The sequence below is a fragment of the Sus scrofa genome, chromosome 8 (genome assembly GCF_000003025.6).
Source record: "Sus scrofa isolate TJ Tabasco breed Duroc chromosome 8, Sscrofa11.1, whole genome shotgun sequence".
Taxonomy (NCBI): domain Eukaryota; kingdom Metazoa; phylum Chordata; class Mammalia; order Artiodactyla; family Suidae; genus Sus; species Sus scrofa.
In genome coordinates this window covers 88,274,969-88,302,095 of record NC_010450.4, presented here as the reverse complement: position 1 = coordinate 88,302,095, position 27,127 = coordinate 88,274,969, and the positions used below count along the sequence as shown (strand labels likewise).

Genomic DNA, 27,127 nt, shown 5'->3' with positions numbered 1-27,127 from the left:
GGGATAATATGCAGGCTTGGAACTGCAGCATCTTCCATAGGATCTTTCACAATCTAGACAGGATTTGCCATCAATGTTCACAGACGAAATACTCAGCGGGACTATGGAGTCTGCTCTCCTATCTGGCCCAGCCCTCAGGTTCCAAACTTCACACAGAATTTACAACATTTTTCCAGAATTTAAATGTATGCAACTGAATATGGATCACAGACATCACATTAGTGCTGATGTTAAAGGGTAAAAGAACCCAACTTCCATGCTGCTTAACATAAAGCCTCCTGGAACTGGTTCAGGGGCTAGGATTGACTCAGGAAAAGATCCAGAACTTGAGCAAAGCATTTATCCATCACTGGCTGAGCACTGCCCCAGGAAATGCTAGCTCTCCAACATTCCCACATCAGGGCCCTCTTCTGTGTCCCAGACTGTGTCACAGAACAAGCCCTAGGGCCAAAAGTAAACTTCACACAAGGCATGCCGGAGGCCTGATACCTCCAGCACAATGTGAGGCAAAACCTGCACAGATCACAACTAGTTCTTCTAGCTATAGCTGAAATCAGATGTGAGCCCAAAAGGATGTGAAGCAAAGTAGAAGGGGTGTCTTATACGCCAGGTACCTTGGGAAACAGAATTCATAACTGAGAGTGTGCTTAATGAACATGGAATTAGAGCAGAAAGACTCAAATGCTCTTGCGGTATATTTGGTCCCAGCTGCAATAGATCTTGACAAATTGGATTTGCTTCAGCATAATATATATCTTTCTGAAAACCAGGATATTTTTGTCCATAAAATACAGTTTTTCCTTTATCGATTGCTAGATAATCCCACATTTTGACTATATCAACTCTGCTTTTTTATAGTCTTATTTTTTGTATTGTCATTTAATTTTTAATAGATGATATATTCCAAAATCAAAAGGTCTGAAAGTAGTTTTGGAAAACTGTTTAGCAGTTTCTCCTAAACTGAATATCCCCACACCCGGTTCCTCCAATACAGACGTTTCCAATGAGAGTGCACACATATTACCAACACACCTGTTACCAAAAGATACCCATGAGAATGTTCATCACAGCACTATTCATGAGACCTCTGTCAAAATCAAGCAGTTCTTCCAAATCCCTCCGTAAAATCTGCTGATGAGACGGAGTTGAGTTTATTACTTACCACAGTAAAAGAGAGCATTATCTAGCCAGTCGTAGTAGAAGGAGGGATCATAGCAGGAGGAGGGATATTTATGATGTATAAGTTAGGTTTAAGGTGGGTCTTTAATGTGGGAAGCTTGACTAGAATTTTGTTAAGTATCAAGATATAATCATTTGGGACAGATGGACACAGTGAGGCAAGTATTTTAAGGTGAGGTTTTCAGGGTCTTGGAAAGTAAGTCATCCATTGGTTGAACAGTCCAACTGTTCAAATGAGAATCTTTGTAGTTCCTTAAACAATAAGTTTTTTGGAACTTGTACTTACCTGGTCATATCATTCCTGAAATAGTAAAGTTATATTAAAATATGAATTAAGTTTTTGGGTATATAAAGTTTAGGTCAGAGGTCAGCAAACTACACTCTATTAGTCAAATCCGGCCTTCCACCTCTTTTTGCAAATAAGGATTTATTGGAATACAGCCACATTTGTTCATTTATATATTGACAATGGCTGCTGTCCTGTAAGAGCAGCAGGATTGAGTGGTTGCAACTAAAACTGAAAGGCCTGCAAAGCCAAACACATTTCTTACCTGTTCCTTTACAGAAAAAGTTTACTAATCCCTGGTTTAGTTTCTCAGCTCAAAAGAGGAAAAAAGCTAAGTGTCTATGAACAACAGAATTAATAAATAAATTGTAGTGTATTCACGCAATGAAAATAAATTTACAAAAACTGTGCACAATGAAACAAACAAATCAAATAAACACAACATGCAGAGAAAGAAGCCAGAATTTTTACGTATGAGTCTATTTATACAATGTTCAAAACCAGGCAGAATTAACACACAAAAATTCAGAAAAAATAGTGAAAGAATTTGAAGGTGCAAAAAAAAAATTACTGGGTGTCTTTTCAGTGAAATAATGGGCATTGCCCAATGCACCCTTCTGGGTTACCAGATTCTACCAGGGCCAGACCCTTTCATTGCCTTTGAGCCACTTTATAGCTCTATAAATTGTACACAGTGGCTAGCAATACAAATTATTCTTGTACATTCTCATGCACAAATGAATGTTGTCAGGTGAAGAGTAATTGATTACTGCCCACTAGAGATTGGCTAATTTTGCATTTCTTAGCTAATTCATTCCCACATTCCTTATTGGCTATACATGTATCTGTTCTTTGGATTCTCTTTGAACCGTTTCAGGGCCTGTTTTGTTTTTGGGGTTTTTTTTTTTTGTCATTTTTTAATTTACCAGTTTCCTCATTTGTTAATGAGTTAAACAAAATGGTGGGCCCATACACATTTTATATTTGTATGAGAGTCATGATTTTACTTCTTTTTAAGATTAGTTTTTAACAAGAATTGATAGCAGGAGCAGGTCATGGCTGGAGGGCACCTAAAGGAAAGGAGATTCTTAGCATCAGGGGGACTGCCTAGGTATGAGCTATTTCCAGCTGTGGATGCTAACTACACAGATGAGCCCTTTGAGCTGAAGACTAAGGTTCTTTGTCATGTTTTGAATATATGCTGTACTTAAATGAAAAGCTAATTTTCAATGTAAAAAATATATATAAATAGATAAATGGTGACCAAAAAACACATGGTAAAATCTCTCTCCCCAGCGAACCACTTCCCACCTCACAACAATCACTGTTACAAGGGTTGTTTTTTAGTTTGTTTGTTTTAAGGTATCATTCCAGACAGGGTTATTTTTTCAAAATATATACAAGTAAATAAGGGTACAGATTCTTATTCCCCCACCACATTTTTTTTGTACAAAAGACAGCAGGAATGATAAGGTATACACACTGTCCTGTGGCTTTTATTTTTCATTCAACAGTGAATCTCGGCCATCTCTTCTTATCAGTGTGCTGGGCGCCTCCGTCCTTTATTACCGCTCCATTGTATTTCATTAAATGGATGTGCCACACTTTATTTCACCAGCCGTCTCTATTGATGGGCATTTGGGTTGTTTCTCATCTTTTGCTTCATAGACATATATCGAGCTCTTAAATAATAAGAAAAGGACAGGAAGGTAGGAGGGAAAGAATGAGAGAGGTTGTTGGTGGCACAAAGGTCATGAGCGCTCATAGGGGTGGGAATGTCTAGAATGGGGGTGGGGGACTGTGACACTGCAGATCAACTATTTTCTTTAGAATTTTGCCCTCCACTGGCCTTGACGTTTTTCTTGAAAAGGTTACTTATTTTAGCAAAGGTAAGTCCACAAACATGGCCTTTTCTCTAGTGAAGCAGCATAGTATGCATACATGGGACACCCAGGGGGTGTCTATGGAACAAGGACTCAAATCCTGGGGTCTCCCTCAACTCTGAAAAGGACAAGAAGAGCCAAGTCAGAAGAGCTAGTATTTTATTTCCAGGAATCAAGTGCCTCCCCCCCAGCAAAGAGAACCAGGTTGCTAGGTGGGCCATCAGAGGCTGAGACTCCCAAAGCCACTGCCTGGCAGAATGACAGGCCCAATTTGTAATTCTCTTTCTATTTATCCCTCCAGGATTAAAGTGCCCAGCTGCCTCTCCCCAAATGAAATTTATTTTATCAAGGAAGCGCCATGTTCTCTCGGCAATAGTGAAAGCCAGTGTGAACTGAAAAAGACAAAACAATTGTTCTCATTTGCACAACTGTGGGGAAAGAAAATGAGATTACTGGCATCAAGGGAAAATTTAAATTTTTCCCCAGGCAAGAAGAATTGACTTCCTGTGCTCCAGGATGAAAGTAGTGGAGAATTTACAGCCCGACCTAGCAAAAAGAAAATAAGGAGCCTCATAAACCTAAGCAATTTAAACACACACATGCACATGCACCCAGAAATTCTCTGGGCTGTGATTTATGCAAATGTGTTAATTCATAATTAAAAGGTAATTGGGATCATTTTAATGGCCTTTTCTTCCTTTTCGACTGCCTCAGTGGCAGACCTCTGTCACATCAATTTCGGGTGTTAATATATCAGTTCCAATGATTTTATTGTCTAAAAAATAACTCGCCTGCTGCAGAGGCTGCCTTGGGGAGCTTGGTCTCCAAGGAGGGAGCTATCTAACAGCCAGTCCATTCTGATCTCCCAGTTATTGACATGCAGAAAAAGAAACATTCACTTTTAATAATAGGACTCTCTTTCATGCAAAGATAGTAGAGGATTTCTGTGAATAAATAATTCATGCTCCTCCAAGCTCCCTGAGAATAAATTTGTTCCTTTTCTGTTTTGTTTTTCTTCAAGATATGACATCTTAGGAAGCAGGGGCTAGGGGAAAGAAAGCACTTTCTGCTTCTGTGGATATAACACACTGAGTGTGTCATTCCCTGGTGCAACAAAGCCTCAAGATCAACAGACAAGAGCTGAAAACCTTTTCCCACCAGACAGACACAGTGCCATCTAAATGTTCTCTCAAAAGACAGCATCTCATAAACAGTCTCAACAAAGGGATGTCAGTTTTCCTTTACTGTGCATGCACATCGCTTTAAAAAAATGACCATAACCAAATCCAGCATGAAATTAATTACATTTGGTTGATCACATGACTTGCTGATTATCACTCCTGCTGTGTTTTGAAATAGTTTTATATTCTTTGTGTACTTGATTTCATTTTTCATTAGAAGAGAAAAACAAATTGTACTTTTCCAATATACTATCTATTGGTGGTTCTCAAATTTTACTATATATTCAAATCACCAGAGAAATTGTCTAGACACAGATTCCTAGGGATGGCTCCTCAAAGTTCCTATTCATTTGTCTGGTGGGAGGTCAGACAAATATAATGTGGCTTAATATCTGCTTTAGACAAAGTTTGTGTCCCCAAAATTCATACGCTGAAGGCTGAATGTGCTGGTGTTTGGAGGAGGCACCTGTGGGAGGTGATTAGGTCATGAGGGGGATGCCCTCTTAAGAGGAAAAAAACTAGCTCTCGTCCTCTTTTCCATGTGAAGATACAAACAAGGAAGTGGGCCTTCACCAAGAACTCAATGATACTCATGCCCTAATCTTAGACTTCCAAAAGCCAGAACTCCAGAACTTCCAGACTCCAGAGAAATAAATGCTCATTGTTTAAGCAACACAATCTATGGTGTTGTGTTACAACAGCTCGAATTGACCAAGACAATACGTAGACAAGAATTTCCTCTCTGATCCAATTTCATTGTTCGTTTTCTAACCCTAACTGTTGCTTTTTATGTGCACTTGAATGGGCTGCTCTTTGAAAAGAAATTACACGTCTGGATTATGTGTATGATGCTATGCGGCCATAATTCTTGGTGGAACTGAAGTAGGAATAGAGAAACATCATAAAATCTCAGCTCCTGGGAAATTGGTTCAAAAATCAGAGAGCAACAGATTTGTTGAAAAACCGATGAAAGCTACACTATTCCAAGAAAAATAGGCACATCCACACAAACTTTATGCCATTTTGGTAGTTTTACAGACCTCAGGATAGAGATTTCCATTATAGACTAGCATGTTCCTAGGTCACAAACTGAAGAGCAAATCCTTATTTGAGCTTAGGATTGTGAAGGCAACATGTTTTGTGATGAGATGGTGGCTTCAGCTAAATGTGTTGTTGAGCCATGAGGCAGGTCCTCCAAATCCAAGAAACAAAGAACGATTGTTAACAAACATGCCGCTTCCCAACTTTCCAAGGTGAAATGAAATTTAGCAGCTAACCAATTCACACACTCCATAAAAGAAGCCAAAATAGATCACCATAACTCCTAAAGCACAAGAATTTAAGAAGGAAAATATTAGGAGTGAAATACAAAGAGGCTGACTTTTTTTTTTAATCTTCCTCAAATAAACTTGAAAATCTGTCATTTTGCCTATCCTTTTGTTCTGTATAAACAAAGTAAAGCACTCTGTTACGACTTTGTGATTACTTTCCCACATGGACTACCTATTGTATCATATATAATAATTCAGCAAAAAAGAGCAACACTAGCGAGAGCTCAGCCCTGCCAGAAATTCCATGAAGACATTAAGTTTGCTCATCACCTTTTATCTATCTGCTTGCACAACTAAAGGAATGGTGAGATCATGTCTACAAAGCAAAGAGAGCCTTTCTGAATAAAGGTATATTAATACAAAGCATTGCTTCATCACCATAAAATGGAATACCACTGCCACCTATTTATTTCATAAGAGTTCCTGGAGAATTAAATAAACAGATTTTTTAAAAGCAAATATCTACATTCAACAGCAGATATTAATACAACATTGTAAATCAACTGTACTTTAATTTTAAAAAATTTTAAAAAGAAAAGAAAAGGAGCCCTGGGAGATTCAGGAGGCTTTTTTCCAAAAATAGGAAGATTATTTGGGAGAATTGCTGGTGAAGAAATAAAGAAACATGTAAAAATGGAATATCAGGAAATTAGGAAAACTGAGAGTAAAATGGAAATTGGAAAAAGATGACAACTTACAAAGATTTGACAATATTGAGATAACCGCAGTTTGTAAATCAAATCTAAGTTAAATATTAGGACTAGAGGACACAGCAGGTTAGTAACCTGGCCTGTCTCTGTGGCAATGTTTGGTTCCCGGCCCCAACAAAATGGGCTGAGGATCTGACATTACCACAGCTGTGGCATAGGTTGCAACTGCAGCTCAAATTCAATCCCTGGCCCAGGAACTTCCATATGCTAAGGCTATAGCCAAAAAAGAAAAAAAAAAAAAAAAATAGGGCTAGTGATACATAATTGGGAGTCTTCACCATAGAGGTGATAATTGAAGAAATAAATGATTTTTCCCTCAGATTAATATATAATTCTGTCAAAGGACTTTCAATAACATGGGGACATTCTCCATTGTACTAACTAAGACAATAAGTAATAAATATGGATTTTGACCCAAAAAAAGACTGCGTTCATATAAAATATTAAATAAATAGTTATAGCAAATAGATTGCATGGAGTATTTTATAAGAGAAGAAAGATTGTTAAAGGGCCTAGAGTAGAGAAACTGAAGTCATAAAAGGGCTGATTAAAATGAAGGAGAAAGGAAGGCAGAGGTGGAGGGCCAATTCATCTGTACAGGATTGACTTGCCTCTTGCTGTGTAAAAAACTACCACAAAACTTAGTGATTTGAAAATTTGCTTGAGATTCTGTGGGTCAGCAATTTGGAATGGATTCAACAGGAATAATTTCATCTCTGCTCCATGTGGTGTCAACTGAGCTCACTCGAAAGTCTGGGGATTTAGCTGTTACAATTGGAATAGCCGAGAAAATTGGGGTATCTGGGTCTCTCACCCTCCAGGAGACAGGATTCTAAGAGAACTAAAAATCTTCAAAGCCTTGTAAGACCTGAGCCCAGAACTCACCGAATGTCACTTCTGCCGTAATATTGATTGAAGCAAGTCTCAAGATACCCCAGACACAAGAACACAAGAATTGAGGAAATTACTCCAACTTCTAATAGGAGAAATTGTAAAGTATTTGTGTCTATTTTTATCTACTAAAGACACTGTTCTATAAAATTGTACTTAATGAAACAAAGTGTGTGTGTGTGTGTGTGTGTGTAGAAGAGTCTGCTCTTCCTCAAGATTACTGACTTGAGTGATGAAGAGAGATTAGTGGATAAATGTAGTTTATAACCTTTTCTTGAGCTATTAGTGTATTTTGTTAAGGGTGGAAGGTGCAGAAGGACAGATGGAATGCTTGATAGATGATGTGTCCTTGGATAAATTATTTTGGTAAGAAGCACCAAAAACTATAAGAAAGTATTCCCTCTATTCTTAATGACTATTGTAAATTGGCAGATTAACAAATATGACACAGATACTAACATCTAAGATACAATGGTTTTGTGATTCAGCACTGAATACATGACATGATGAAGCCAGGGCCTAGATAACCATGCCCGCCTATCAAATAACCTGTTGCTCACACAGATTTTGTTTAATGGATAGAAAAAAAAATCATTTCAATGGGGAAAAAATGAGTTGTGATGTAGGATAATGAAAAATCTTTCCAGATATTTTTTCCCCTTCCTCTACCAGCAGAGAGGAAATTTTACTAGACTTGGAGTGAGCAGATATGTACCCTAGTCCTATTGTGCCAGGAACTTAAGGCATGACATTATATTAGTTAGAGTTTCTTCCAAGTAATCAGAGTGGTAGTAAATGATTGATACGGTTCTTCCAATTATAATAACACACATGCACACACAAACATGTGTATACATATATGTAAACCTGCAGACAGAAAAAGGGAAAGAACTCCCAAAAACCAACAGCGTCTTGAAGAAAAGCACAAATAAGGAATTTATTTGTTGTTATTCTCTTGGTCTTTTATTCCCAAAGCTAATTATTCAAGAAATATTTATATTCCTGAATCTTTCATTTCACTTTAACAAAGGTCTTTGATATTCTGCTTGCGCTGAACATGGTAGACTTCTTTTTGAAGAGTTCTACTTAGCAAATACTAAAAAGACAATAATTCTAAATTTGCCCACTTTGAAGATATCATAAAAACAAAATTATAGATTTCTAGAAACAGAAGAATCTAGTGTTACTTCAGTTATTAGCCATGAAATATATTCTGCTAATTTGCATTCATAAAGTTCTATTTCCAAAGAGTTTTCAACCATTGCCTGATATTGAATATTTCTTTGTACCTTTATGAAAGAGGTATGCGTATTTCTAAGAAAGTTGAAGGTTGATAGTATTGTATTAATTTTGCATATAGAAAAACTTTCTAATAAATTGATGATAGAAGATTTGATGATGTATTCTTGTTAGCAGATGACAGATTAACAGATGGAAAACCAAATAATGGAAAAACCTGATCATATTCAATATAGTTCCGCTAAAGGCAGGTGAAACTTTTCCAGTTCTAGAAATATATTTTGATAGGTTGACAAGCTTTAAATCAAATATGATTAATAGAGATTCCTGTTGTCATTCATGATGGAGATTAGAGAACTGATTTACCCTCTCACATAAAGCAACTAAAAAACAGGCAAAATACAGGAAAAAAATAATTTTAGTACATTGACTATCAGGCATCACAGGAAAGTGATTACTAAGAGAAGGAAAAACAAATGAGATAAGTCCTATAATATCTGGAAAGAGTTTCCAGGATGCAGTACATAGAGGAGGGATCCAGGAGGGACATAGAGGTTTCTCTAAGTTGAAGAAATAAAGCTTTGAATCTGGGATGGGGGCGGGGGCGGGGGCAAGACTACCAGACTTTGGGAGGAAGAGTACCAGAGAAGTGACAATTACAGAAACTGCAGAAGATCCCACTTGAAATTTCAGGGTAATACTGGAAAGCACATTTGTGTGAGGAAACTCCTTGAGACTGAGGAAAGAAGCAGGACACAAAAGATGCAGAGGGAAAAAAAAATCTCTGGAGTTCACATAAATCAGAAATACTCTCTGTTCACACTAGACAGATTGAGAAATCATTAAATTCATGAGCTATCAAATAGAATGTCCAGAAGGTATTGCCTCAGCATTAGAACAACATTAGATACAAGCTAAATTTCGCTCTGGTCCTGCCTCACAAGGCTTAAAAGCAAGCCTAGAAAAATCAAACTACTGAAGTTATTTAATTGTATCCCAAAACAAAGCTCAAGAATTTTTATAAAGATTTCAGAGATATCCAACATTCAACAAGGTAAGATCACAATGTATGCCATCTAATCAAAAATTACCAGGCATGCAAAAAAGGTAGGAAAATATGACTCATAATAAGGATAAAAATAAATCAAGCAAAACTGACCCAGAAATGACACAACTGTAGAATTAGTAGACAAAGACATTAAATTGATTGTTGTAACTCTATTCCATATTTTCAAAAACTAGATGAAAAATTAAACATATTAAGTAAATATATAAGAAAAAAATTTTAAAAGAGCAAATAAAACTTCTAGAGATTAAAAAAAAATACAACTGAGATTTTTTAAAAAATACCCTGGATATTAAATGGAATTACTACCAGATTAGACACTATAGAAATAAAACACAACTTGGACCCATGACAATAAAGACTCTTAGGAATGAAACGACAAGTAAAAAGAGAGTTTAAAATACTTAATGAAGCAACGATGATCTGTGAAAGAACTACATTCAATGGGAGTCTACAAAGGAGAGGTAAAAGAGGAGAGGAAAAACATGAAAAAGTAACAGCTCATTTTTATTCCACATTTGATGAAAATTATAAACCCACAGTTCCAAGAAGCTCCAAGAAACTTAAGCCTAGAAACATGGAGAAAATTAAACTAAGATACATCATAATTGAATTGCTTAAAACTAATGATAAAGAAAACAATCTTAAAAACAGAGTAAAAAGAAACATCATGGACAGAAGAACAAAATAAGAATAAGAGTGGACTTCTCTTTGGAAATAATGTAAACCAGAAAAACAACATATTAAAAGTACTGAAAGAGAAAAAAAAAAGTCAACCTTGAGTTCCATACCCAAAAATAAAGTCAAAATAGAAACTTTTCAGACATACAAGACCTGAAAGAATTCATCACCTGATGACCTGCTCTACATGAAATATTTAAGAAAGTCATTCAGGCAGAAAGAAAACCAGATGGAAATCTAGATCTACACAAAGAAATCAAAAGTGCCAGAATGACAAATATTTGGGTAAGTATAAAGAATCTTTTTTCTTAGTTATTATGTACATTTAAAAGATTGATTTGTTAAAACAGAAATAATGTCATGTAGGGTTTATAATGTATGTAGAAGTAAAATGTATAACAATAATAATACAATGGCCAGGACGTGGGAAATGGAATTATGTTGTGGTACTATCTTATACACACATGAACTAGTATATCACCTGAATGTAGATTAAGATGACTTAAAGATATATACTATAAACCATGAAACAACCACTAAAAATGTCAAAGACTTAGAGCTAGTATCCTAGCCAACAAAAGAGTTAAAATGGAATAATTAAAAACAATCCAAAAGAAGGCAGAAAAGAACAAAGAAATGGAACAAATAGCAAGATAGTCAATTTCAAGTCAACTCATCAATAATCACATTGCATGTAAATAATGGTTTAAGCATCCCTATTAAAAAGCAGAATTGTTCAAATTGCCCCCCCCAAAAAAGCAAGACCTAACTATATAGTCACCATAAGAAAACAACTTTAAAAATAAGAACATAAATAGGTGCAAAAAACGAATATTGTGTTAATGCTGGTTAAGTATTATCAACAGCCTAAATGAAACTTCATCAAAGAAGCCCTTGTTATTTGTGTATGCGAAAGACTAACATGCTAGATGCTACTTTTTTTAAAGTTCTATAATTGCCTTTTAAAATGGTAATTACACAATCTTGCACACTAGTTCCCTGGGAGTTAAAAGAGAATGAAAGCTCTAAAACAGGAGATGAAAATATCTCTCTTTGTATTTTATTTCTTTTCTTTTGGCTCTTTTTTTCTGTTGACTGAACATTAAAAGAAAACAGCAACATAATCTTGAGCTCCTTTTGCTCAATGCACCAACCGCATTATTGATCTGGTATCATAGTGTATATAAAGCAATGTTTGCTTCAGTGACTCCAAGCTGTATTCCAAATAAAAGCTTGTATATATGAAGACAAATTCCTACAAAGGTAAATTTAAAGGAAAATAATTTTTTTAGCTCATTCTACATTCCTTCCCACTCCTTTTCTCTCATAAGGAACTATCATCTAACCAAATTACATTGTTTTATCAAGCAAGATTATTGAATATCACTTAGCTTATTCAAAGATTTTTGTCAAGTTATCTTTTGAGGAAATTCAGTTCTGTGCGTGGATGGAGTGCCATAATAAAAGCTAAATGCATAAATATTTAAAAGTAGTGCCTATGGTTCATACAGATACAGCTTATTTCTTCTTGTTTTGTGGGCCAAGGTTTATAAAGTTGGGTAAATGGGGAGTGAAGGCAAGAGTGGGATATAAAATGGTAGCAGCAACTGGATGTGGTCCATGTCAGAGGCAAAATAGGGAGCAGCGGCATGAGATGCCTGCATGTCTGAATTTGGTTGAAGAGAGATGGAGATTAGACAAGAGGATAAAGTCTAGGGTCTTGACTTTAGATGTAAGCAATAAGAAATGACAAAGGGAAACTGACTTGTCCATTAAGTGAATTCATATTACCATCAGATCTGGCTCGTGTAACCTCACAAAGCAAGTGCCAGGTTTCAATAGAAAATTTGGAGGCAAAATGCAAGTGAATAAATTTGGATAGAAGATTGGACTAGTGAGCTGCAGCCTGTCTTTAAAGCTGCTCAAATCGACACCATAAACTTGATAAGCATAATCTCACAGCACCAGCACAGACAAAAGAGCTTCAGTTCCTCTCTAGAACCAATTGGTTTTGATCCAGCAAATACCCATCTTGACTCCTAAGTTGAGAAAAAAGACTACACTAGGATCTCTTCTTTGTGAGCATCCACACCAGCAGACTAAAAGAAAGGACATCAACACCAAGAGCATATCCAGGGGAATGTTAATTAAAAATAAACTTTAAAAATCTCCTTTGAAGACTCCCATGATACATTACCAACATTAGCAGGTATAGCTAACTCAAATTTGTCCAGAGTACTAGGTCTTACCATATATAGCAAAGACAACTTGTCAGTTTGCAAAATGTTTAGTCCAGGAGTTCCCGTCGTGGTGCAGTGGTTAACAAATCCAACTAGGAACCATGAGGTTGCAGGTTCAATCCCTGTCCTTGCTCAGTGGGTTAACGATCCGGCATTGCCGTGAGCTGTGGTGTAGGTTGCAGACGCGACTCAGATCCTGCGTTGCTGCGGCTCTGGCGTAGGCCAGTGGCTACAGCTCCAACTGGACCCCTAGCCTGGGAACCTCCATATACCCCGGGAGTGGCCCAAGAAATGCCAAAAAGACCAAAAAAAAAAAAAAATGTTTAGTACAGTCAATGGCATGGCCCTCTATTAGTAGAGGAAGACATAACTGAATCATCTGAACATTCAGGAAGAATATTTTGCAGCGTCACTCTGATTCTGCATGTGAGTTGGGAAAGAAGTTATATGAAGGATCCAGCATTGTCATGAGCTGCAGTGTAGGTCACAGATATGGCTCAGATCTGGCATTGTTGTGGCTATGGCCCCCAATTCAACCCTTTACCTGGGAACTTCCATATGCTGTAGGTATAGACCTAAAAAATGGTGAAAAAAAAAAAAGAGGTGTATGATAAATAGAAATTTTTGACTATTTGAAATTTCACTAAATAAGATATTGCTGTATTATTCTTACTTCCATTGTTGAAAATATGAAGGAAACCTAGATGATAAGAGGCCCATTTATCATGAGTCTGGGAGCACTTGTTTTCTTCCACAAAAAAAATGCCAGCTTTGAATTACAGCAGAACTAATCTCATTTCTTCATGCTGGTCTCCAATGCCATACAATGTGCTGTGGGTGTGACAGGTCTTGACCCAGCAGTAGAACCAAAAGTTTTAAGTTAAGAATTATGGGGAATTCCCTTCATGGCTCAGTGGTTAACAAATCCGACTAGGAACCATGAGGTTACAGGTTCGATCCCTGTCCTTGCTCAGTGGATTAAGGATCCGAAGTTGCCATGAGTTGTGGTGTAGTTCGCAGATGCAACTAGGATCTGGCGTTGCTTTTACTCTGGCGTAGGCCAGCAGCAACAGCTCCAATTAGACTCCTAACCTGGGAACTTCCATATGTCTTGGGTGTGGCCCTGGAAAAATACAAAAAAAAAAAAAAAGAATTATGGAAAGATCTAGGCTCAAGTATCGCCTGTGAATGAGCACAGGTGAGAAGGGGAAAAAACTGTCACCTGTCTATTTGTCAAATAAAACTAAATATCTGCTCTAATGATTTCTTAAATGCCTTTGACTTGTATTTGATTCTAATTCCTTAATATGTTTTGGAAAGGCTCTAATAATTGACCCTTTTTATAAAAAGATGGAAATACTGCCCATCCAATTTTTTTTTCTTTTTTCTTTTCTTTTTTTTTTTTTTTTTTTTTTTTTTGTCTTTTTGCCATTTCTTGGGCCACTCCCGGGGTATATGGAGATTCCCAGGCTAGGGGTTCAATCGGAGCTGTAGCCACCGGCCTACACCACAGCCACAGCAATGCAGGGAACCGAGTCGCGTCTGCAACCTACACCACAGCTCACGGCAACGCAGGATCCTTAAACCACTGAGCAAGACCAGGGATGGAACCTGCAACCCCATGGTTCCTAGTCGGATTTGTTAACCACTGAGCCACGACAGGAACTCCTGCCCATCCAATTGTTATTAAATTGATCCTGGGAATTCCCTTGTGGCACAGCGGGTTAAGAATCCAGTGTTGTCACTGTAGCAGCTTGGGTTGCTGCTGTGGCGGCGGTTCTAGACCTGCCCCCAAACTTCCCCATGCCACAGGCATGGCCAACCCCCCCCCCACAAAAAACAAAAAGATTCTACCAGAACATCTTAGAAACAGCTTAAACTACATGCTCCTCTATCTTCATTAATAAAACAGAATCCAGTCCCTCAAGAATTCAAAGAGTTCAAACATTCAGTTCCAAGTTGAATTCATGCCTTCTCTACTTAGAACAAACCACTTGAAACTTTTAAAATTAAGATATATTTGTTACAGTTTGGATATTCTTTAATCCATCATTCTTGCCAAAAATATATTCACTTAACGTATATTCTGGACATGATTCTGAGGGAGATTAAATGTACAGTGGAATGGGTAAATATGAATATTTACTAAGTTGAAGGAACACCTAATAGGCTGAAAAGTCAAACCAAGACCTAGAAAAACTGATCTTTTGTTGTCTCCTCAGCAATTGCTGCCAGCAGAATCCCTGTCCAAGCTTGATTTTCCTAAATGCAATATTTCACTCCCAATTTTCATATCTATTATGGCTCTCTGACATAAGGAATTGCACCCATTAAGATCAAGGCCAATGAAAAAATTGATGGTTTCATTAAAACCCAACACTATGACTCTATTAATATATCATGTTTATGTTTAATGTCAATCTAGGTAGAAATCTTCAAGGATAATGAGGTTCAACTCTTAAAATCAGGGATGCTTAAAAGGCAGGGGTGGTAAAGATATAGAATCAAGCTAAAGTGAAATGATCTATGTTTCGGATTTAAGAAAAGGGTAAGAAGGGACGGGGAAGAGTAAAAGCAGGTGAACAGGATAATTGCTGTCATTTTTGGAGCGTTGGCTTTACTTCCATCATCTCTAAGCCTTATATCAACCTGCAAGGCAAATATCATAATCCCTATTTTACCAATGAGAAAACAAAGGTTCAGGTAATTTAAATAAGAACCAAGGTCAAATACTCATGCCAGAGTCATGTTTAAATAAGAGCCTTTCTCATACCAAAGCCCAGGTTTGTTTCAATAAGCCACAAACTAGAAGGAAGGACCCTGGAGGCCTCAAATTACCATTGATGGAGATTAAATAGAGAATGGAAAGCCACTGGAGGTCTTAAACAAAGGAGTGTTAACATCTAGTCTGTATTTGGGGAAGACTCCTCTAACAGCAAGAAATGAATGAAGAGAAGTGCAGTTACAAAATCTTTTCAAGGGCAAGGGTTATGAGGGTCCAGATACGATCAGGAGAGCACGCATGAAAAGGCAAGGGCAGATGTGTGCAGGGATAGAGGCCACACAACTTGCAAACGCATTAGTCAGAAATTGTCTTTACAGAGCTGGCCCCCATTGCCTGTGCCTGAGCTAAGTCAGATTCTCCTGTCAGCCTAACATAAATCTACAAACTGAGGCAGATGCCTAGACATCCCCTCATCCTAAAGAAAATAGGTGTTCTTTATTAAATGTTTATTATATGTTACCTTTATAATAAGCATAGTAAACATGTCATTTCAGTAAATCCTCAGAGCTGGAATTGGGATCGTTATCAGTCCACTTACGGAAAGAAACAGGCTCCTAGGTAAATTGTTAGCAACACTGGAGCACCCAGTACTCAGTTCCCCGTCAAATCCTGTATGTTAACTACAGGGCTGGGCTACCTCTCCTGACGCTGAACTAAGCACTTCAAATTCCAAATCCGAATTCTTTCAAGTGAATATTCAAAAATTCAGTCAAGAAGTCCAAAAGTAAAGAATTGGCCAGTTCAGGTATATGGGGCACTCTACTGGTGGAGTGCTTTTCCTTTTGAACCAGTAGAAGAAGAGGAACAGAAAAGAGGAGAAGGAAAAAGGAGAGGGAGAGGGAGAAGGAGGAGGAAGAGGCAAAGGAGAAGGGGAGGGGGCAGGAGAAGAAGAGGAGTAAGATGAGGAGGAGGAGGGGCAGGGAAGAGAAGTCAACCTAATTTCTACAAAATCGAACAACATGTTGGTGCCGGGGCCAGGCCCTGGACCACCTGAGGGCACCTGAGCTGCCCTTCTCAGGAGAGGTTCCCTTGCCATTTCCAATGCACTTTTGACATGACAGAGTGACCAACCGAGTCCTCCAATAAAAGAAATGCCAAAAACAAGATGTACCCTGTTGAGAATAAGGACAAAATTTATACAGTATTTATTTATACAGGTTTATACAGTATTTTTTATTTTTATTTCATGTTTTCAGTATATCATGTGGTTTTCCTGTTACATTTAATGAAGCTAGATTCCCTGCAGTCCGTTCAAATTCAACCTAACAAATATTTATCAACTACCTACCCTATGAGTAATTTGCTAAGCACTATGAAGAATATGAAGAGATTTGCAAATTTGTGAAAATTGTTTTCAGTAAGCTTACTGGACAGGATGTGTAAACAGTGCTCAGATAATAACAGCAAGCATTATAAGGCAGAGGCCACAAGCAAAGTCAAGATCCACCAGTTCAATAGAAAGGTGCTACCTTCAGATGATCTGTACACATCTCGCCCCATATCTCAACTCATGATCTGAAAAATTCTGCCTCAGGAGAATGTGTTCACGATGTGAAACTACATGTATGGATTTTCCAGAATAAACATCCCCAGTTCCTTCAACAATACATAACATGACTTACAGGCACATTAATGCATTTGAGAAATGTTGGGCCTCAGCAGTAAACAAGGTAAACATGTTAATGATGATGATGATGATGACGACATGGAAAAAGCATGAACCTTGCTCCTAAGACATTCACAGTGGCCTCAGGCAAAAAGGAAAAGAAAGAGATAATGCAATGAGGGGTGGGCTATAGCCAGGGCAAGGAGTCAAGTTCAGGATTACTTTCCACACTGTGACCCTCTCAAAATGTGAGAAGGAAAAGAAAATGCAACTTCAAAGACACCTTGAGATGTACACCACACTGACTTTTCTCTGTCATCTGAGCTTTGAAGACTTAGCAGGAGTTCAGCAGACAGAAATGGCCAAGTAGAGGAACAGGAGTTCCTTGTGAAAGAAAGAGCATGAGCAAAGCCTGAAGGACTCTTCCACCCCTGCTTTGGGTTCAATATTAGCTTTCAGACAGTCAGCCTGCAGCTTCCATTACTTTTGCTCTCATCTCCTTCTCAACACTCAAGGAGACTTACAGCCTACCACATAATCAGTCTGTTCTCAGTGTGCCTCTGTGATCTCCAGCTTGCCAAATATTGTGACAGGTCCCTATCTTTGTATTTTTTGTATTTGTGAGGTATATTTTCTTGACATTTTGCCTCCCTTCTCTTTGGCTACCCCTTAATCTCATTTGTAGGGACCCCTGTTGCTACTCTGTGTATGCCGCACCAGTGCTATTATTTCCAGTATCTATACCTGATCTAACCTTTCCTCACATCCAAGTATCATCCCAGGAGGGCTTACACAGTCCTGCCTCCACATCTGGGGCTATATCACGGACTCTTCTGGGGCTCCAGACCCATAGATTCACCTGCCAATTGGCCATCAATAGACATCTCCCCAAAGAAACTCAAACTGGACCCATTCATCAAATCTCTTCCTCCTAAAATTCCTCTCTCATCTAAAAATAAATAAATAAAATAGGAGTTCCCATCGTGGCGCAGTGGTTAACGAATCCGACTAGGAACCATGAGGTTGCGGGTTCGGTCCCTGCCCTTGCTCAGTGGGTTAAGGATCCAGAGTTGCCGTGAGCTGTGGTGTAGGTCGCAGATGCGGCTCGGATCCGCGTTGCTATGGCTCTGGCATAGGCTTGTGGCTACAGCTCCGATTCGACCCCTAGCCTGGGAACCTCCATATGGTGTAGGAGCAGCCCAAGAAATAGCAAAAAAAAGACAAGTAAATAAATAAATAAATAAATAAATAAATAAAATATTTAAGCACTTCTTATAAAAAAATTCATCTCTCATCAAATTACGATTTACCAAATTATACTGCTAAGAACTCTGGAAATCAAATCGGACAACGCCCAACTTCTCCCTCCTTCCCAAAGTTCTGTTGATACTAATCCCTTAATAACTCTGGAACCTGACCCCATCTTTCTGTCTTTATTGCCTCAGACCAGGCCCTCATAACTTTTCACCTGGACAACTGCATCAATCATTGCACTGGCCTTGACCGATTATTTCTAATCCATCTTCCAAACTGAAGCCAGAGCGATCATTCTAAATTACATTATTAATCATGTCACCTACTAAAGCCCTTCATTGGTTCTTCATGTTCAGGGTAGTTAAACCCCTTACTTTGACCAACAGTGGCCCTTGTCTACTTCTGGCATCATCTCATCACACACACACACACACATACAAACACACACACACACACATACAAACACACACACACACACATATCCCACATTCAAGCAGCATCCCACTCCCAAGTGCACCAAGACCTTCTATGCACTCTGTTTTCCCATGTGCTTATCCCTCTCCATGGGACCATTCTTCTCCTCCATCTCTAGTTGGTTCACTACTTTTGTCCATTAAGAATGTATGCAAGAGTTAACCTCTATGCTTTCCCCTCCTGTTGGGCCCTATGTACTTTATTGTTGGCCTACATGTCAACGACCCTCACTAGACTCTTCCTTAGCCATCAGACAATCTGCATTATTAATCCATGCCTAGCACAGTAAATGACACATATCAGGCACTCAACATGCCATTTTTCATAGATGTGGTTTCCAGACTCTTGCTTTCCTTGCTTGCAGTTCACTGGATGGTATAATCTCCATACGAATATGGAGTGCTGAGAACTAAATGTAGTATTATAGAGTAGTTCAGCCAGTGGTATCAGCCGACCCTTTATGGGTCAATATTTGGGAGCCACAGTGCAAGCTCCCATTTAGCTTAACATCAAACAAAATGGCAGGTTTTCTTTAGTTTGGTTCATGCTTTGGTAATAAATTTATGTCATTTTTTTCATTCTCTTGTTCATTGCCTTTTTTCTTTATACATTTGATTGTGTCATTTCATTCCATTTGTAAACCTTATTAATATACCCCTATTAATTCTATCCTTGATTCTGAATCCTTCATTATATTAATGAATCATCATAGTATTGAGCATATATTGAATTTGTCAGTATATCCTTTCTAATGTCAGTTGAATACACTGACAATCTCATGTATTAATCCAAGTTGTTAGGAAAACAAAAACAACAACAACAAAAACTAGGAACAGAATCTCAAAGAATGCCACTAAGTAATTATCTCCAGATTAACACTAATTGACAAATTCTCATTCTTGGGGTAAATTTATTTAATCTCCTGGTTACGGCTCACTTCATGAAGTTTCCCAAAAAGCCCTTTAAAACGATCTGCTGCGGCATTTATCTAAGTCTGTAAATTCTATCAAAAGGTAGTCAAGTTTAGTTTAACATGACTTGTTTGGGGTGAACTCACACACCCCTTCATGTTCATCTCTAAAATTGTCTCGCAATTAACATCAAGCTACCAAATGATGCTTTGAGGACACACATTCTCAAAGGACTCACTTTCTCAAAGGAAGCCCATTTTCCACCTTCCAGCACCCCTCCTCCAGGGTTACCTAGAGTGTGTTTCACCATCACTTCTTCAAGACTCTTAGCATCATGGGCTGTGGTTCCTCCAGCCAAAGCCTTAAACTCATTTAGCGCAAGTAAAGATTCTCTATTTCTTTAGTTACCTCTTTCCCAGCATTTTCCTACCCTTCCAGTTTCAAAACCATCACCTTTGTGAAAAGGAAAGAAAAAAATGCAGAATGATATGGCTGTGTGTTCCCTTTGGTGTTCAGATCAACACAGCAGTATTTACCCCAGGCATTCTGGCTGCCCCATCGCACTGTCCTTGCTCCAGACGAAGCAGAACAGTCCATTAGTGAGAGTGTCTGGATTAACCAAACATTCTGATTCAGGCTACCCTGGAGCAGCTTTCTCATTTGGGCCTGTTCTATAAATTTATTTAGAATTATCCTATGTCTTTCTGAAGTTCAGCTTTCCTAACATGACATGGGCAGTTTCTTAGCATTCTTTTCTTTCGTTGGTTCATTAACCCTCCATCTATCTTTTGTCCTGTCCTTGTAAAGTGAGGCTCTCTCCTAGGCTCCTTTCCAGTTCCGTCAGTCTCAATTTCTATGGATCTAGCATGTTTAATTCACATTTCTTGCTAAGCCTAAACTGGTAATATATCAAACAAACATGCATTGGGCATCTTCCTCCCTGCATTTTCCCAGTGGCTACAAATTTCACCAGCACATGCTGAAAATCTGTTCTTATACAAACACTGCAGAATTTCTCAGCCTGCTCAGGCAGGTCCCTGACCTGGGAATCTGAGAAAAAAAAAAAAAAAAAAAAAAGATATGTTCTAAACAACTTGTTCTAGGTCATTATCTTTCATCTAAACTTAGAGTCCCCCCTTGACCCCAAGCTGTACTCCATATCCTATAAGCTCCCTGTATCTTAACTGCTACAAAACATTACGGACATCTGATCTTGAGACAAAAAAAGTGTAAGACTAACGTTCACAGTACAGCAAAAAAGAGTTTTCTTAATCCCCCCAAAAAGCTAATGTACAGACTTTCCGTTGTATCTCAGATGTCATTTGGGGCCACCCAGCCCCATAGGCAAGGATAAAATAGGATAAACTGGGCTCAAGCCTGCATTACCTCTCCAGAGAAAACTTTGACGCCGTGATCGCTTCAGGTTCTCAGGGGGTGAATATTTTCTAGAAACCCCTGGCTCCAAGTTTTTATTTCCACAGCATTCAGTTTATAGATGATGTCACCAATCTGTACTATGATTAACTATACTTGATTTTCACTGAGAACAAAAAATATTTCCATACGATATTTGTGTGAGGCAGCGGCAACCTTCTTGCTTGTGGCCTCAGGATGAAAACCACTGGAGGCGTAGAGAAGGAAGGCAGTCTGGAGTCTGAGGTCTATCCTGCCTCTGGACCCCTCCTTAGATGAATACCATGTCCTCTCATCCCTGACTTTGGCTCTAAGGGGAATGGATACATTCTTCAGCTCTTGGTTATTTCTGTTGCAGGCTGCCCACCCCCACCCGGTGTGTCCCCTGTGTAACACAAGCACAATGCAATTTGTTAGGTTGCACCTTACAAGCAAATTGTCCCTCATACAATAAGAAGAATTGGGCGTGGGGGCTGATCTTTTACAGCTTATGTTTTTTGATCAGCTGCTTTTATAAACGACTGATCACCTTCGCTACCTTTTGGTTGTTTGTTTTGTTTTCCCTAAATTTCTCGCCAGAAAGTAACTTTCACTTCCATCATGCCCTTACCTCCATTAACCACCCACAAGGGGTTGAACTAAATGTTCCTTGAGGTCCTTCCCAGCAGTAAAATTTATGACTCTATACAAGAACCAGTTTCACTATCTTCCAGAGATTACACATAAATGCTTTTCTTTTATCTGAGCTCATGTCAGGCGGGACATTCTCTAAATCTAAAAGCAAAGCCATTTTATTTAGGATCCTTTTAGAACAAATAGAAACAAAACAAAACAAGTAGCTGGAAGGTAAGTTTTTGTTTGCTGTAAGAATAAAGAAATGGCATACTTATGCCCTGTAATACATAATTTTTATTGTTGGGGGAATTATTTCATACCATCGATTTCCTACGAAAATAGATTCTAACAAGCATTCGGAGGAACACACATGATGGTTAGCATTAAGAGTGAAAGAATAAGCTCTCAAGTGAGTGAGATCCATTTTCGTTCATCTTACTCTATAACCTCATCTATTTTATTTTATTAACTCATTTTACTGGTAAAATGAACCAATAATGCAAAATCTAATCCTATGCTGAAGGACATTTGGAAATACCTTGTTTCACACCTAGAAAAATCTTGCAGCTGTAAAAAGAGTAGTACTATGGGTGTTCTTTTAAGTTACGGCATCTTTAGTCAAGGAGAGGAGAAAACGTGGGTAGTATGTGTCTTTCCCTTGTTTCTAGCTGTCACCGAGCCAGAGGCTTGCTGGGCCATTGAGGCTGATGCTGGGTGACAGTGGCAGCATATTGCTTGCTGGGTTGTGATGACACAATTCAGAGAGAAATTCAGGGAGACCCTCTGTAGCCCTTATTATCTGCCACTGTGCTCACTCGATGCCACCTCTGCTCCCTTTAGAATGAGGGGGAATTCTTAACTCTAATTCTACTAATTACAGTTTGGGAGAAGAGTTAGATGGGTCCAGAACCAGTGCCCTAAAGGAAGAACAACATGAAGAAAAGATTGGAGGGCTTTTATGGGGATGCTTGAAGATAATTATAGGTATAGAAACCAATTCCAGAGAGAGAAAAAACATTCAGCCAAGCCCGGACTGTTTTCATAATGCAGTATAGCTCCCTTTTAACGTGAAACATTAACTAGTTTTCCCTGAGGGGGAGAAATCTTGCAATGTCAGTCCCCTGGACTGAGACTCTGGCTTAGGGCACCAGGCAGCAAGTGGGAATTCAAAAGCTGTAAGTGCCTGTTGCCATTTTCCATCCTTTTGCCAAGGCAGCCAGGATGCAGCATAACTGATTCTGCTGCAGATTCCCAGAGAGCAAATAGACAGTGAAAATGTCAGACCCCTGCAGGATATGCTGCAGTTTACAAAGATGATGTTACCTGTGAATTGATTCACAACATAAAAAATAACGAAAAGTGGATATTGTGAATAATGATACTGACTCATCATCAAGTACTGGAACATTTAATGTGCAATCAAAGAATTTAGTCCTTCTCTTTAGAATATTATGACCTGAAATAATTACTCTAATAAGCATTCTGAAGCAGAGTCACTTTAATTCTACAAAAAGGATTACAGCACATTTTAGATGACCGTTTTAATGAGCTGGGAGTGGGCAATAAAACTCCATGAGGGCATTTGCCATTGGTTGGCAAGAAGAGACTCTAGGTTTTTATTTCGTGATCTAAGATTCCTCTGCTTTTCTTGGATTCAGAGAAACAGCCCTGGTAATAGGTAGACATTATCTGGATGCACCATTGTAAAATCCACACCCTAAAAATGGGCCTGAAGCAGTAGTTCAAATCTGTGGCAAATTATCAGAAAAGCAAGAATCCAGGCAGAAGAGTTAAATGTGAGGGTTACAATAGTTCAGTATTTTCCAAAATGTGAGACATGTGTTCACAATAACCTTAACCAAAGTAGAAGATGGTTTTCAGTATTAAATACATATAAGACATGGACTTAAATACCACTGAATCACAGGATGGAAAGCTATGCTCTTTTTTAAAAAATTTTTTATCGAAGTATAGTTGATTAACAATGTTGTGTTAATTTCTCCTGTACAGCAAAGTGACTCAGTTATACCTATAACAATTTTTCATATTCTTTTCCACTGTGGTTTATCACAGAATATGGAATATAGTGCTACACAGTAGGGCCTTGTGGTTTAACCACCCTATATATATTAGTTTTCATCTGCTAACCCTAAACTCCCAACGAGAAAGCTATTCTCTTTTCAATCCACCAACCCATTTTATGTAACTAAGGATCAGTTTGGTGCTCCTCTTTAACACATCTCCAAAACTTACCAATGTCTCATTTTACCAAAAAGATAGTAGCCTTCAGGTATCAACTTATAATGTAATAATATCGTTTTGTCTTCATTGTTTGTACTTTCACAATGACACTTTTATGAAAGCTATAATTGTTGTTCTGTCTATGATAGTCATCTAAAGCTTCTCCTTAAATATATATGTGTGTGTGTGTGTGTATATATATGTGTATATATATATATATATACATATACATATATATATTTGAAGTAAGTTCCATTTGGGATTTAAAAAATAAGCAAAAAATTATGCATGTTGTATGTTGATTTGGCGAAAGTAATGGTAAATGAAAATGGTAGAAATGCTACAATGTCCACTGGCCTCTGTCCAGTGGATGCCAATAGCATCCCTTCTTCCATTGCTGTGACACCTGTCTCTAGACATTTCTAAATATCTCCTGGGAGGAAGGATCATTCTGGGTTGAAAACCACTGATTTAGAGCAATGTGATCTCTGAGTAATTGTTTTAGTGAGAAGGCAGATAGGGAATAATGTTGGGCTTTGTGGAAGTGACAATGTGAAGAATTCTGAGGGTGAAAGCCATCAATCAAAGCTGTATAGGAAGTCAGAGAATGTGGAGTGGATATGTTGTAATAAAGAAGGAGATTCCCTTTGAGGACTGCTCCCATCCACTGGTTCATTCAAATATATTAAGATCGGCCATCGTACTTCTAATAAAGGATTCCAGATATGAGTTCCCCAAACAAGGTCGCTGATGGTCTTTGACTTTGCAATTTATTTCTCCATCCAACCAGACAGTAGAAGGGTGTATGAACCTTCTGGGAAGAAAGCACAAGCTGGAGCCTGCCAATCTGGTATGCCTCAGTACGCTGAACTGGCCTGGCCTTTTTTATGAGGTGTTCAGCAGCCCAAGTATTTAATTTCATTCTTTTATTTTATGTTTTGGGTGCATATGCCCAGAGGCCTTTGGACAATTGCCTCTTTCTTAATAAAGCTAATAAATGCCCATAGGAAATTTACCTATATCTAAACTGACATTACAAAGCTGATACATCAGAGGGGTCAGGCATGAGAGATTCCAGCAATTTATATAAACGGAGGAAGCTGGCATGAATTTGGACTGCTGGAGTTATTACTCAGGCACTGGCTGTCTTCCAGCTGTTCATAATTTTAAATAAATTCTGATCTTGGTGATATATACTTATTGATCAACTTTTCAGAAAGTCATCACCATGTACTCTTTGACTACGTATTGATCTGAAATCTCCACAGTTCCTGAGAGAGGTTTGGCATTACATTAGCTATTATCTGTATCACAATTCATCCTTCTATTTGAATCAAGCCTGTGGATAAGTGACTCATTCTGTTCCACTGACCGAGGAAGGAGACCCAGATGGATAGTGTCTGGAAAACAAAATTCTTAGGTCCTGTCTCTCAATTCATCACTGATTTTCTTTGGTTATTTCATTTCTTGAATTCTCAGTTTCTCCTTAATATTAAAAAAAAAAGTATGTGGTGTCATCTGTGAATGAGACACTCTTGTCTTTTTCATTTCAAATTCCTGTTTGAAAACATGCCACTTCATCCAAGAAGATCCTGCTGCATCTCCCTTGGAACTCTTATCACCCAAATCCTCAGGAAAGGTTAGCTGACCCCCAGGTAGTTTTACAGGATCTGAGAGACAAAGAACAGGTGCCTGCTATGTTGGTCACTGGCCCTCTGGCTTTCAAAGGACTGGACTCTCTTACCTCTGAGCCCTGTTCAAAACCCCTTTGCTCAAATCTCCCCGTACTCTAGCTGTCTCCACCATGAAATCTATACTTATTTCTATTATCCTTAATCTCAGCTCTTTATATTTTGTTTGGTGATTGTGGTAGGTAGAATTATAGCTCCCCAAAGATGTCCACATACTAATTCCCAGAACCTATATGGTATATTACATGGTAATATGGAATTAAGGTTGCTAACCAGCTGACCTTAAGGGATCATTATCCTGAATTATCTAGGAGGGAACAATGCAATCTCCAGAGTCCTCTATATGTGGAAGTGGAAGGCAGAAGACAGTGTCCTGATGATTCAATATAAGAACGAATTAACCAGTTATGACCTTCAAAAACAGAAGGAGGCCACAAGACAAGGAATGTAGGCAGCCTCAAGAAACTAGAAAGGACAAGGAAATAGATGTGCCCCTATAGCCTACATAAAGGAATGTAGCCCAGCCAACACTTGATTGTAGCCCAGTGAAACCTGTTATTCTCCTAACCTGCAGGATGGTAAGATAATAAACTTCTGTCTTTTAGGCCCCTAAGTTTATGGTAATTTGTTTCAGCAGCCTTAGGAAACTAATACAGTGATGTTACTCCTGAAAAGAGTAATCATGTAGACATAAGAAATGATTTGTGAAAGCTCTTTACCTCCCTAACAATTAAGGAAGAATGAGTTAGGACAGTTCCAACTGGCAAATCCAATTCCTCTTCATGCTCTCTTTTAGCCAAAGTCCAGGTTCCCCTGTTCCCCAATACCTCCAGTCTCAATCATTCCCACACTTTGACCCAAGAAAAAGTGAAACACATTTCTAGAATATTCCACAGTATGTAATAAGCATTTAAACTTTTTTTTTTTACTGTGAATTCTCTCTCATTTATGGCGTTCTCATAGATTCCTGTGTCATATCTTTCTACCTGAAGTAAAAAGTTCGACAATAAAAACATGTTTCAGAATCTTTGGGAGTTATTTATTACATGCTGTGCAGTCTAACAATTTTATTCAGTCAGTCACTCAGCAAACTTTGAATGTATACATGGCATTGAATGGAAGCAAGGACAAATAAAAGTCTTCCCAGCTTAAGAAGTTTACAAGTTAATATGGCACAAACTAAGAGAGGCATTCATTCACTGCCCAAACACTTACTCAATCTGTAGCTTACATCAGACATTCACTTAACTATAATGCAAGATAGAAACCTGAGTTGTATAAGAGAGCTACAAACAGTAGTGATAGTGAGAAGAAAGTTTTCTAAGCAAGAACAATACAAAAACATACCACCTCTCAAAAACCCAACTACCTGTTAATAATACCTGTGTTATTCTGAACACAGACAAGAACAAGAAAGAAAAACAGAAAAAGAAGAAATGGTCAAAAGATA

General features: G+C 38.3%; 1 long non-coding RNA gene across 2 annotated transcripts in view; it reads right to left on the bottom strand.

Moving 5' to 3' along the window:
- The window catches only part of LOC110262153, a 253,923-nt gene continuing 228,725 nt past the window's right edge, over positions 1,930 to 27,127 (bottom strand). For both annotated transcript variants that reach the window (XR_002346780.1, XR_002346779.1), the window contains one exon: positions 1,930 to 3,147. This is a non-coding gene — a long non-coding RNA (uncharacterized LOC110262153). The remainder of the gene's footprint in view (positions 3,148 to 27,127) is intronic.